This window comes from Schistocerca gregaria, chromosome 1, assembly GCF_023897955.1.
Source record: "Schistocerca gregaria isolate iqSchGreg1 chromosome 1, iqSchGreg1.2, whole genome shotgun sequence".
In the NCBI taxonomy this organism is placed as follows: Eukaryota; Metazoa; Arthropoda; class Insecta; order Orthoptera; family Acrididae; genus Schistocerca; species Schistocerca gregaria.
In genome coordinates, this window is record NC_064920.1 from 1189354687 (window position 1) to 1189369533 (window position 14847).

The following is a 14847-nucleotide window of genomic DNA, read 5'->3' on the forward strand; positions in this document are numbered from 1 at the left end:
TCTATATTTGGATGGTCTAACACCGACTGTACAAGGACAGCCAACAACTCTATCAACAAATGCTAAGCCGGATAACTGCTTGCATTAGAGTCAGAGGTGGACCAATGAGTAATTGACTTGAAAACACTGTGGAACTCCTTGTGTTGAATAAATAATCCAATTCTTCCAAAATTTTTATCACTTTTATGTCTGCTCGTGTAAATCATGACTACCGAATCCCATCCCATCTGGATACTTCCTTCATGCTGCAACTCTTCTTTTCTTTTTTTCTTATTTCTAAATTCTTTGCAGACTACAAACTATGATCCGTATTCCATTGGCTTCGCAACTTTCGAATAGGTCGTTTCGAGAATGTAATTGTCTACTAAAAATAGTAAATTTTCCATCGTCCCTGAAATACCCCAAAAAGTCAGTCCTGGTGGTCGGGTGCTAAGGTGCATGAAACCAAGTGTCTGCTGGATCGACTACCGGTCAAACCACGGCAATTTTTAATCAACCTTTAGCCTAGCCCTCATCTCTCTACGAAGTGAGGAGTCGCTACGTTACTTGGTTCGGATTTTGCGGTAAATTCGTGGTCCCGTTTGCCCAGTTGAATAACTGGGTTCGGTTGGAGACACTAAAGTCGCCGAAGTAGCGTCCAGTCGGAACCCGTGCAACAGTCCATTAAGCTACACAAAGTTTTCACCTTTCTTCAAAATAGCTCTGAGCACTATGGGACTTAACACCTGTGGTCATCAGTCCCCTAGAACTTAGAACTACTTAAACCTAACTAACCTAAGAACTTCACACACATCCATGCCCGAGGCAGGATTCGAACCTGCGACCGGAGCGGACACCGGCAGGCTTCACCTTAATTACAGAAGTGTATCATACATGATTAAACAAGGTATATGAAGTATATTGACTTCGCAGATTCTGGGGATATAATATTTACAATAATAATAATTATAGAAATAATTTTCAGGTGGGACGTCGTATGTTGTTGCGAAATTTCCCCAGTTTCTGTTGGGGCAACTAACCAACAGCTTCAGGTGTGACGAACATAATTCTCAGTTATGACTGTAGCGTTGTTTTACTTATGTCTGCCCAGATGCAAAAAGCTTAGATCTGAAGGCGCATAATTCGGTAACCAATAGCCTAGCATTGCTGACCGGCTGACGAGAACAGCAACGTTACCTGTATGAAGACAAACCAAGGACATAGGCAGCAGTACAAAAGCTATTGTTTATGCGGCGCACTGCCGCCATCATCATCATCATCATCATCATCATCATCATCAGCCAGTTCAGTCATTAGATGATGTGGCTTCTTCGAGTCGTGGATTCAGGTAGGCTTTCAGCAGTCTTTTCCAAGTGTGACAGTCTTAGGCAGTTCTCTGGCAGGTGTTACCAGCGATCTTCTTGATGTCTTTGTCCCACCTGTGTGGTGGTCTTCCCCTAGGCCTCTGGTGCTCTCTCGGACTCCAACCCAGTACTAGCTTCGTCCATCTGTTGTCTTTTCTTCTTGCGCCGCGGCCAGCCCACTGCCATTTCAAGGAACCTTCTGTCTCTAAGATGTCATTTAAATTTGTCACAACGGATGTCATCTGCCCTTTTCCTATCCTTTCTTGTATAGCCCAACATTGATATCTCCATAGCTCTCTGTGCTGTCCTAAGTTTCCCTTTTGGAAATGAGTTCAGTGTCCATCTCTCGCAGCCATACGTCATCACAGGAAGAATGCATTCATCAAATACTGCTTTCTTCAGATTTACTGGAATTTTTGATCTGAATGCTTTTGAATTCTTCCCTACTGCTTGCCAGCCAAGCTTGATGCGTCGATAGATTTGTGGCCTTATGTCTCCCTTCATATTTATAATCTGGCCAAGGTAGACATATTTACTAACCTCTTGTAGGAGACTGTCCTTGACTTTCACATCTCCAGCTGGGACCCATTTGTTGGACATTACTTTTGTTTAGGAAAGGTTCATGTTCAAGCCAGTTAGATCTGTAACTAATTTTTGGAGCTTTGCGAGGTCTTTGGCCAATAAGGCAATATCGTCAGCAAATCTCAAGTTGGTAAGCCTTCTTCCATTAATTCTAATTCCCTTACCTTCCCAGCTCAGCTTTGACATAGCAATTTCCAATACAGCACAGAACAGTTTTGGGGAGATGGGATCGCCTTGCTTGACACCCCTCATGATGCGGAATTCTTGAATTGATTCGCCGATGTTAACGTAAGCTGAAGAATTCTCGTAGATTTTCCTGAGCATTTGAATGTATGCTGCTCCCACTCCTCGCTCACTCAAAGCTTGGAGGACAGCTACGTCGAATGCCTTTTCAAAGTCAACAAAGGCAATGCAGACAGGCAGTTGGTATTCATTCGGTCTGCTTATCACTTCACTAACGGTCTGAATGTGGTCAATAGTGCTAAAATTGTTTCGGAATCCTGCTTGTTCTATAGGTTTGGCTGAGTCTAGGGTGGAACTAATTCGGTTTAACAAGATCTTTGTGAAAATTTTGTACAAAATTGAGAGCAAGCTGATGGGATGGTAGTTTTTAATATTGTGAATACTTCCTTTCTTGTGTATCAAAATAATCTCAGCCTTGTTCCACGATAGTGGGAATGAAGCATAGTGCAGGCAGGAAGTAAATACTTTTGCCAAGTGATTTATTGTTACCTCTCCTGCCAGTTTGAGGATGTCAACGCTCAGCTCATCATCACCCGGCAATGTTCCCATCTTCATGCTATCTAGAGCACACTTGACTTCCAATGGGAGTACATCTGAAACACAAGGTACATCATTTAATTTACATACACTCTAATTTTCCCTTGCATTGCTATACAAAGTGTTATAAAAGTCTCCGATGAACGTTAAAATCTCCTCCTTTTCGGTAATTCGACTGTCATTTCCATCGAATATGATATTCTTTTTTTTTATACCGATTGTGAGTTTGCGTTTGGCTGACTTTAAACTTGTTCTCCAAGCTTGCTCGTGAGGTGTCTTCAGCGAATTTCTGTATGTCAGTATTCATTTCTCTTCGTTCAGCCTTTTATAGTTCGGAATACACTACCACGTCACAATCGGTTTGGATTTTCTATTCTCTCCTCTGTTGTAAAAGGGTTTCAGTTTTGGCACTGAATTTCTTTGGTTGTTTATTTTTTTGGCATGGGCCGCCGACTTCTTGTGCACTTGAAACAATCATTTAGGCCAAATCACCGTCTTTAGTTACGTGGAACTTGCTTTGGAGGACTCCTTGGAATTTCAAGGAATGTTCTTGCAGGTTTTTGAGCTTGATTACCCTTCTCTTCCCTTTCATACGTTTATCCCTTTCATTTCAAGAGCAGCAGTACAAAAGCTATTGTTCATGCGGCGCACTGCGGCCATGCCACCCTGCAAATACACTGCTGGCCATTATAATTGCTACGCAAAGTAAAAAAGCAGATAGTAAACGGGTATTCATTGGACTAATATATTGTACTAGAACTGACGTGTGATTACATTTTCACGCATTTTGGGTGCATAGATTCTGAAAATAAGTACCCAGAACAACCACCTCTGGCCGTAATAACGGCCTTGATACGCCTGGGCATTGAGTCAAACAGAGCTTGGATGGCGTGTACAGGTACAGCTGCCCATGCAGCTTCAACACAATACCACAGTTCATCAAGAGTAGTGACTGGCGTATTGTGACGAGCCAGGTGTGCGGCCACCATTGACCAGACGTTTTCAGTTGGTGAGATATCCTGAGAATGCGCTGGTCAGGGCAGCAGTCGAACATTCTCTGTATCCAGAAAGGCCCGTACAGGACCTGCAACATGTGGTCGTGCATTATGCTGCTGAAATGTAGGATTTCACAGGAATCAATTGAAGGGTAGATCCACGGGTCGTAACACATCTGAAATCTATCGTCCACTGTTCAAAGTGCCGTCAATGCGAACAAGACGTGATCGAGACCTGTAATCAATGGCACCCGATACCATCACGCCGGGTGATAGGCCAGTATGTTGATGAAGAATACACGCTTACGATGTGAGTTCACCGCGATGTTGCCAAACACGAATGCGACCATCACCATGCTGTAAACAGAACCTGGATTCATCCGAAAAAATGACGTTCTGCCATTCGTGCACTCAGGTTCGTCGTTGAGTACTCCATCGCAGGCGCTGTTGTCTGTGATGCAGCGTCAGTAGTAACCGCAGCCATGGTGTCCGAGCTGATAGTCCATGCTGCTGCAAACGTCGTCGAACTGTTCGTGCAAATTGTTGTTGTCTTGCAAACGTCCCCATCTGTTGACTCAGGGATCGAGACTGGGTGCACGATCCGTTACAGCCATGCCCATAAGATGCCTGTCATCTCGACTGATAGTGATACGAGGCACTTGGGACCCAGCACGGAATTACGTATTACCCTCCTGAACCACCGATTCCATATTCTGCCAACAGTCACTGGATCTCGACCAACGCGAGTAGCAATGTCGCGATACGATAAACTGCAATCGTGATAGGCTACAATACGACCTATGTCAGAGTCGGAAACGTGATGGTACGCATTTATCCTCCTTACACGAGGGATCACAACAACTTTTCACCAGGCGACGCCGGTCAACTGCTGTTTTTGCATGAGAAATGGGTTAGAAACTTTCCTCATGTCAGCATGTTGTAGGTGTCACCACCGGCGACAACCTTGTGTGAATGCTCTGAAAAGCTAATCATTTGCACATCACAGCATCTTTTTCCTGTCCGTTACATTTCGCTTCTGTAGCACGTCATCGTCGTGGTGTAGCAATTGTAATGGCCAGTGGTGTACTATTTGAAGCCGCATGCGTAAATAGTCCACTGTGGTATGAGGCATCGTCGTCACTGTTATCCGAATATTCAAGTTGGCCACAGAAGCGTAATCCCTTGGGTGGCTAGTAGCTTACGTTTATGATCGCTGTGACTTTGCCGAAGTTGGAGGCCGTATTGCACTAAGCTGAGTACCTGTATCTGTATCGCCGACGTTTACGAGCTGCGCAGTTCTGCCGCTTCTTTGACTGCGTCGCCAACTAGTGAGACACCTGTGAGACAGTTTTTGTGCCTTTGTCATCCATGTTGCACCCTGTATAGAGGCAACAGTTGAGTACTGCAAATTTTTCTAGTTGCCTGAGAGGGAGAGGGGCATTTCACCGATGTTTAGCGCATGTGTCTTCTGCAGTGCAACAAATCTGTCCTATGTATAGCTTCCCCACTTACAGCGATCCTGACACTTTCCTTGAGCGATTTAGGGGACTCAGGACAAACCCAAATCTAGATGGCAATTCACGGATTTGAACCCCCGTCCTCCCGAATGCGAGTCCAGTAGCTAACAACTGTGCCACCTCGTTCTACAGTGCCGTGGAGTCAGACCGCAGAGGTCAAAAACGCTTTGGGTTTAACTCAGTCGAACACAATGTTCTCTCCCGGAAATCTTACATTACGAGCCAATGGATGACATGGGAGTATCCATTGCGACACTGTCTGTCTGTTCAAAGTTTGGCCGTTGAATAAAGAGTAGATCGAAGTCAGCACGTTGTCGAACTAATCTAATAATTTCCATCCAGTATTAGCAACACAGTAATTGTAATGGTTATTTATTCTATGATGATGTTGATAAGTAGCTAAAAGAGGTATACAATACATCGAATCACATAATGCAGAAAGAAAAAACTCTCAACTGAGTACAAAACAACGACAATCTTATGCTCTAACTCTTAATGTAATACTTCGTGACCTGACGCTATGAACTGTAGCCACACCTGTTGCGATACTTTCACCAAAGCCACAGAAACGGGCAGGTGCTGTTTACAACTATTCTGCAGTACTTTGAAAGGTGCGTTCAATTTTAAGATTAAATGACACCTAAGGGCTACATTCCCAGGGACCTGGGACAGTTGAGTGGAGAAGAGTTTTGGGAAGGGGGGCTTAAAGGATTTTCCTTTACAAACAATCTGTTCTTAAGCTGCAACTCAGAAATGCAGTTAACGAACACCTGAACTCAAACCTAAATGTTTATGAAAAAAATCTTGTGTGTGGGTTACCAGGGAATGCTCACTGGGAGGCGAGTTTTCACACACAGCACCGGTAACTGATGACAGACAAGAATCGAGGGATTTTCGAAGCAGGATCGGGAAGGCTGGCACCTTCATGTCTCGCAGGGTGAAGCCACTCAGCGTCGGTTGTAATATGGGGCCATTGCAAACGGTGTCCACGAAGACGGTACGACAGGAAATTCAGCACCATGACGGAAAATAATGGGGAGAAAAGAAAGATATTCCCGATCATGGTGTTTCAGGGTATGAATTCGATTTAATCTGGGTAATTTTGATTGTTGTTTTGCTTAGGGTAATCTGAAGTTAGTTTCTGTAAAAATGTCAGTCTGTTTTCCATTTAGTTTTCAGACTTTGAATCTGGTTTATATATTCATCCCAGTGTCTATTACCATTTTGTAACATCTTCAATTTCCGTTCCGTTTTGGATTGCCTTTCCTTTTGGTCTAACATCCATATCGATGAACATTCGAGTAAGTTCCTACTCCTTACCCACATCTTCAAACATCGCTTGGACGCCAACTCTTTGGTCTAATTACTGAAGACAACAGGCGTCACATGAGCAACAGGAGACAGCAGACATTCACTGTGGTCAAGACAAGTGTTGCGCCAGCTGCGGGCTGGCAGTTTTCCCTGGTGACTGGTTAAAGGGGAAGCTGCGGACAAGACGCGGGTTAAGCAGCTCCTAGCCTACCCCATATATATCCAAATGTATACAGTGATGTGTAGATAAAAACCTCTGCCTGTCAAACAACGTCCGCACATACACTCTAACACAGCTGGAATTCGACAGAGCGTCCCCGCACAAAGAGAGTCGCCTGTGTCTTGTACTGCCGATTCTATCATATGGTGAGATCAATGGATAATCCCCTCCCCATCCTCCCTCATCCCTTACTGGCTCTATGACCTGAAACAATCAAGACAGGGAAGTAGTGGCAGTGAGAAGACATAGAAATCTTACCATAGGTATTACTGAACAAAGTGGTAGACTTCCATCATGCGAGTAAATTACGTATTCCTCAGTGTTATTGGGAGAATTTGGTATTAGCAATTTTTTTTCGGCTCTTGCCCAAATATACCTATCATTAATACATTGCTTATTTCTGGAACCAATCCACTGAAGTTTGTTTTAAGTTTTATGTAGCATAATTTATTGGGAAAGGGATTTGGTAAGTGCGTTATTATGACAATGAGTAGTCGTGAAAAGAAATCTCAACACCAAAAAACAATTAATGAAGAGTAGGTAAGTGGTCTTAGGCGTCTTGTCACGGTCTACGCCGCTCCCCCTGTCGGAGGTTCGAATCCTCTCTCGGGCATGGTTGTGTGTTGTATTTAGCGTAAGTTAATTTAGATTAGATAAAGATCGTTTAAGTAGTAGGGACCGATGACCTCAGCAGTCTGGTCCTTACCACAAATTAGCAAATAAAGAGGGAAATTTCGGGAATACATTTGTCTGCGTGATGTATTTACGTCCTTACCACAAATTTGCAAATAAAGAGTATGAAACTTCAGGAACACATTTGTCTATGTGATGTATTTAAGTGATTAACATTACCAGATTAAAGGTTAATGTAAGCGAGAGATAGACCATAGCAAATGTGAAATGCTTGCAAATTAATAACCATAGTAATGTCCATACATATTACTGTACACGTACTGTACTGGATCATGGATCAAGAAGTAGAGGAGAGTGCTGTACCTTGAATACTTTCAAGACTTTAGCGTCTTGCTATCTCTGTAACACGCATTTACTATACATTCCTACTCCGTTTCAGAAAATAGCATTAACTTAGTTTGGTGCAGACTTTTCCTGAAATTGTAAAATTACTCTTGAAAAATAATGTTCCTCCAAATTTGTAAAACTGTTCTAAGGTACAACAACGTCATGTACATAGGAAAGAACTTTCTAGTCAACTTTAAAACTGGTCCAAATGAGCAAATCTTATCTATACTGCATTTATCAGTCTAGGTGTTAGATTATTATTGTACTACACAGTAACAATCAGTAAAAGCGTTCTGAAACAGAAACTATTCGCGGCGAACCAATATTTCCATTTTCAAGACAAGGAGAACTGGTGAGACGTTAAAGAAACTCATTTCATTTGAAATATCACGTGTTACTTGCTAAAAAACCTTTGGATTCGATGTTCAAAATGGTGCACGATTGACAAAGTATAGCTTAATAGTTAATAAGTCATGTAACCGGTTTTAAAATATAAGAAATTTTACTGATCATAAAACTGTGTAACAGAAGATTTAGCAGTATCTTCATGCTAGCTTTGATACAGGGTGTTCCAGGAGAAATGGTAAATATTTGGGTATATTACAGATATTATCATTTGGAGCGAAGAAGTGTAGTAAACATGGGCTCTAAAATGCATACCTTCAGAGATGCCTGCACCACATCTTTATCATCGATACTGTGAAGCACTTCATATTTTGCTAGGAGGTAGTCCGCACCAAAACAAGAAAAAAACGACCACTTGTTCAGCAGAAGTGATGTGTTTCACCACAGCGAAAATGAACAAATGCTCATAACTCTTATATTATGCAATTTAGAGTCCCTCTTTCCTAGACTTTTTTTGTTTTGGTTGATATAAATTTCTTTATTATCAGTCATCTGACTAATCTGAACTGATCCTGACACGAATTTCACTCCTGCGCAAACCTATTCCTTTCGGAGTACCAGTTGCAACCTACATCCTTAGTAGTTGCCGGCCGGTGTGGCCGAGCGGTTCTAGGCGCTACAGTCTAGAACCGCGCGGCCGCTACAGTCGCAGGTCCGAATCCTGCATCAGGCATGGATGTGTGTGATGTCCTCAGGTTAGTTAGGTTTAAGTAGTTTTAAATTCTAGGGGACTGATGACCTCAGACGTTCAGTCCCATAGTGCTCAGAGCCATTTGAACCTCAGTTAGTTGCCGGAAATATTCGAAGCTCTGTTTCCCCTATAGCTTTTACGATCCATAATTCCCTATAGTACCATGCAGGCTACTCAGTGATGCATTTACACTTGTCTTACCACCTTGTGTTCTCCATATGTTCCTTTCATCATGATTCTGCGGACGACCTCGCCATTCCCTACCCTATCAGTCCACCGATTTTTTAGCATCCTTCTATATCACCGTATCTCAAACGATTCCCTTCTGTTCCGGTTCTCCCACTGTCCATGATCCACAACCGTACGATGCTGTGCTCCAAACGTAGATCTCAGAAACATCTTCTTCAGATTATGGCCAACTAGTAGACATCTCCTGCCCACGAATTCCCTCTTTGCACGTGTTACTCTGCTTTTTACGTCTTCCTTGCTTCATCCGTCATGATTTATTTTGCTTCCAAGATAGAAGACTTCATTAAATTCGTCTAATTCGTTACACTCAGTCCATTTTCTGTAATCATCTGTACATTACAGTCACTAGCACCCGTAATTCTTCTTGACTTCCACTAAGGATAGCAATATCATGAGCGAATCTTATCGTTGATATTATTCCTCCTTGAATTTTAATCCCACTGTTGAAGCTTACTTTTATTTCCATCATAGCTTCTTCGATATTCAGTCCGAACAGACGGGCGAAAGACTGTACCCTTGTCTTCCAGTATTGTTGTTCGCTCTTGCATGTTAAACATGATATGGCTTCAGTGCAGTGCTTTGTGCATCCTTATGGCAATGACCGTTGCTGCCTCTTTTTCGGGCAGTTCCCCCGCCCCAAAGGCAAGAGATAATCCTGAATCCATGTGCGCACTTCCACCGTCTGTGATCAGGCCGCTGACAGCAGGAGAGGCACTTCTTACGCCAGAATCCTTAGGCCACCATTGTTGGTTATTTTTAGTCAAAATACTAGAACTCTGAAAGTATAGAAAGCAAAGACCTAGCAGTAGAAGAGATTTGTTTCACAGTCTGAAAGATAAAGAATTGTTCTTCCAGTGCATAGTTTCTAGAGCTCGTGTTTATTAGACATTTTTCTTCTAGTTGCGGCGGCGCGGTTCTTTCCGTCCCTTTACGACGTACCTGCACCTACCTGTGAACATTGTCTCAGCATTTCATCAGTAGGTAAGCCGAGCGCAACCTACTGTACTTCGACGTGAACCAGGCTGCAATTAAAGTCACTAATCTACGTTTCGGAAGAAAGTTTACACAAGAACTGAAAGGTTGGAAAGTTTGTCCTCAATTAATATATTCTGAAACTTAAGTGAACACGTATCACTGCCAAGCCCGCGATAGTCTTAACACAGTCACTCAGAATCCCTTTCGCTCACGTTAACAGGTTTATGGTGTTACATTTCCCGAAAACGTAATAGCTACAAAAATACTGATTGTTTTTTTTATTGAGAATGCTCGCCAAATGTTAAGTCTTTCGGTACCAAATGAAGTCACAGCTTTTAGCAACCGACCTGCTCAATACGCCACGAGGAATACATGTCTTTTGTCGGCACAAAATTCACTTAAAAATTCCGAAATTTCTACACACCCATCTGAATAATTATGCCGTCACTTTACCACACTTTTGATGTATAAAACACTGCCAGATCCGGTAACATATCGTTTCCATCGGAACTACTACTACACACGTCCGAACTGTTTCATGGTTAGGCTCCGACTCTTCTCTAGAATACTCTAAGTCTTCCCTACCAGCAGAGAAAGGCGCGCGAAGAATATTGCTTTACCATTGGTCAGTTTACTCAACAACCAATAGCAAAAAAATATTCTCCCGCGTCAGTCCGCGCTTTTCGTCAATAACAAATCGCAAAATAGTAAACCTAACGACTGCATTTTTTACCGTCGTACTTATCTAATACGCTGAAGTTCTGTTTATGCATAAAGTTATTTACTATTGTTATTTATACCCGAATTAACTTTCTCTTTACCATAAACTTACTATACAAATCTCTTCTACAAAAATTCCCTTTGTCCATATCCATACTTCTTCGAAATGTTCCCACACTAAATCCCACTACACACTCGTTATACAGTTATCTTCATATTAACATTAAACCACACTCACACATCATTCATACTGCTAAACACATTTATAACGTTTTACATACACAAAAAGAAATAATGACACTTTGTGAAAATACTAGAACAGTTTATTAAAAACATTCTATTACTTTAGTGCACTCTAGTGGGCACAATCGGAACTAAAATCACAGTCCGGTATCCAATACTGTCCTCTATCGGCTGATACGTAAACTACGTGCGCGTCCAGTCTCGCGTCACCATCTGTCACTATTCAGCTCTGAGACACATCTCCCACTTAACCACCTCCCAGGCAGGATCGGTGTACGGAGCTACTCCTCAGAGTGGTCGTTCATGCTATATCCTTGAATAGTGATCACTGCTCCTGTCCCTGTATATTATACATAACTTAGTTATGTAAAAGTTGTAAGATTTACTGAATTCACCCTCATTTCACACAACAACAAAAACAGTAAAGAATGCCAGAGACTGCTTACGGGAGTCTCCAGTGTGCATGCCTTCATGTGATTCTAAAATCGGTCAATAGACTTTTTCTCCAGTTACCACACTGTCCCCACTGGTGTTCGGTGCGTGCATCTCGCCACTGACGCAGACAAGGGCAGTATTTTTCTATAGAGGACATTCACTAAGGCTTCCATGGGACTCGCGGTAGCTGTGGACAACTTGAACATTGTGCACATGACCCGCTGCCGTTAATGCTTCGTGTATTCTCCGATGTTAATGGAATCTTCCAGCAGGGAGGCAGGGAGACAATGACATATGAGTCATATTACAGTGGAGCATGGCAATTAACGCACATTGATGTCTTGGCCCTAAGTGTCCCAGATCTGAATCCAACGGAACTCGTCCGGGACGCAATTGGGAGCTATTTTTGTACATGTCAGCTACCAGCCCGTAATTTACACATATTACGTCCCAATGCGTAAAGATTTGATGCCACACGCAGCCTGGCATGGAATAGATCAACCCATGATAGGTGAATTCGCTGCTGTATCGCGTTCCCAGGTTGAACATACTAGCATGTCCAATCTCACCTACCAACACTCTGCATAATCACATTTTGCAGCGCGGACATGGAGGAAGAGAGTCATTGAGGTTGAAACGTCCCCTTACGAAACGTCCCCGTAGAAAAATTGTACACGACTGTGCTTAAACTGACACACAATAGTTTTTAGCGCAACGCAATCTGACTTTCAATAATCCCTACAAAAGAATGGTCCTGACTAACATTAACGCCTCCTGAGACGCGGTAAGGCAGGAGTAGGCAAAATGCAACAAGGAATAAAATATTAATGTGCTTATAGTAAACTGCAGGAGCGTCTATACAAAGGTCCCAGAACTGCTCTCATTAATAAACGGTCACAACGCCCATATAGTACTAGGAACAGAAAGTTGGCTGAAACCAGACGTAAACAGCAATGAAATCCTAAACTCGCATTGGAATGTATACCGCAGAGATAGGCTGGACAGTGAAGGGGGAGGCGTGTTTATAGCGATAGGAAGTGCAATAGTATCGAAGGAAATTGACGGAGATTCGAATTGTGAAATGATTTGGGCGAAGGTCACGGTTAAAGCAGGCTCAGACATGGTAATTGGATGTCTCTATAGGCCCCCGGGCTCAGCAGCTGTTGTGGCTGAGCACCTGAAGAATAATTTGGAAAATATTTCGAGTAGATTTCCCCACCATGTTGTAGTTCTGGGTGGAGATTTTAATTTGCCGGATATAGACTGGGAGACTCAAACGTTCATAACGGGTGGCAGGGACAAAGAACCCAGTGAAATATTTTTAAGTGCTTTATCTGAAAACTACCTTGAGCAGTTAAACAGAAAACCGACTCGTGGCGATAACATATTAGACCTCCTGGTGACAAACAGACCCGAACTATTTGAATCAGTTAATGCAGAACAGGGAATCAGCGATCATAATGTGGTTACTGCATCGATGATTTCAGCCGTATAGAAATATTAAAAAAAGGTAGGAAGATTTTTCTGTTTAGCAAAAGTGACAAAAAGCAGATTTCAGAGTACTTGGTGGCGCAACACAAAAGTTTTGTCTCAAGTACAGACAGTGTTGAGGATCAGTGGACAAAGTTCAAAACCATGGTACAATATGCGTTAGATGAGTACGTGCCAAGCAAGATCGTAAGAGATCTGAAAGAGCCACCGTGGTACAACAACCGAGTTAGAAAACTGCTGCGGAAGCAAAGCGAACTTCACAGCAAACATAAACATAGCCAAAGCCTTGCAGACAAACAAAAATTACGCGAAGCGAAATGCAGTGTGAGGAGGGCTATGCGAGAGGCTTTGAATGAATTCGAAAGTAAAGTTCTATGTACCGACTTGGCAGAAAATCCTAAGAAATTTTGGACCTATGTCAAAGCGGTAGGTGGATCAAAACAAAATGTCTAGACACTCTGTGACCAAAATGGTACTGAAACAGAGGATGACAGACTAAAGGCCGAATTACTAAATGTCTTCTTCAAAAGCTGTTTCACAGAGGAAGACTGCACTGTGCTTCCTTCTCTAGATTGTCGCACAGTTGACAAAATGGTAGATATCGAAGTAGACGACAGAGGGGTAGAGAAACAATTAAAATCGCTCAAAAGAGGAAAGGCCGCTGGTCCTGATGGAATACCAGTTCGATTTTACACAGAGTACGGGAAGGAACTTGCCCCCCTTCTTGCAGCGGTGTACCGCAGGTCTCTAGAAGAGCGAAGCGTTCCAAAGAATTGGAAAAGGGCACAGGTCATCCCCGTTTTCAAGAAGGGACGTCGAACAGATGTGCAGAACTATAGACCTATATCTCTAACGTCGATCAGTTGTAGAATTTTGGAACACGTATTATGTTCGAGTATAATGTCTTTTCTGGAGACTAGAAATTTACTCTGTAGGAATCAGCATGGGTTTCGAAAAAGACGGTCAGTGAAACCCAGCTCGCGCTATTCGTCCACGAGACTCAGAGGGCCTTAGACACGGGTTCACAGGTGTGCTGCAGGGGAGTGTCATAGGACCGTTGCTATTCACAATATACATAAATGACCTGGTGGATGACATCGGAAGTTCACTGAGGCTTTTTGCAGATGATGCTGTGGTGTATCGAGAGGTTGCAACAATGGAAAATTGTACTGAAATGCAGGAGGATCTGCAGCGAATTGACGCATGGTGCAGGGAATGGCAATTGAATCTCAATGTAGACAAGTGTAATGTGATGCGAATACATAGAAAGATAGGTCCCTTATCATTTAGCTACAAAATAGCAGGTCAGCAACTGGAAGCAGTTAATTCCATAAATTATCTGGGAGTACTCATTAGGAGTGATTTAAAATGGAATGATCATATAAAGTTGATCGTCGGTAAAGCAGATGCCAGACTGAGATTCATTGGAAGAATCCTAAGGAAATGCAATCCGACAACAAAGGAAGTAGGTTACAGTGCGCTTGTTCGCCGCATGCTTGAATACTGCTCAGCAGTGTGGGATCCGCGCCAGGTAGGGTTGATAGAAGAGATAGAGAAGATCCAATGGAGAGCAGCGCGCTTCGTTACAGGATAATTTAGTAATTGCGAAAGCCTTACGGAGATGATAGATAAACTCCAGTGGAAGACTCTGCAGGAGAGACGCTCAGTAGCTCCGTACGGGCTTTTGTTAAGGTTTCGAGAACATACCTTCACCGAAGAGTCAAGCAGTATATTGCTCCCTCCTACGTATATCTCGCGAAGAGACCATGAGGATAAAATCAGAGAGATTAGAGCCCACACAGAAGCATACCGACAATCCTTCTTTCCACGTACAATACGAGACTGGAATAGAAGGGAGAACCGATAGAGG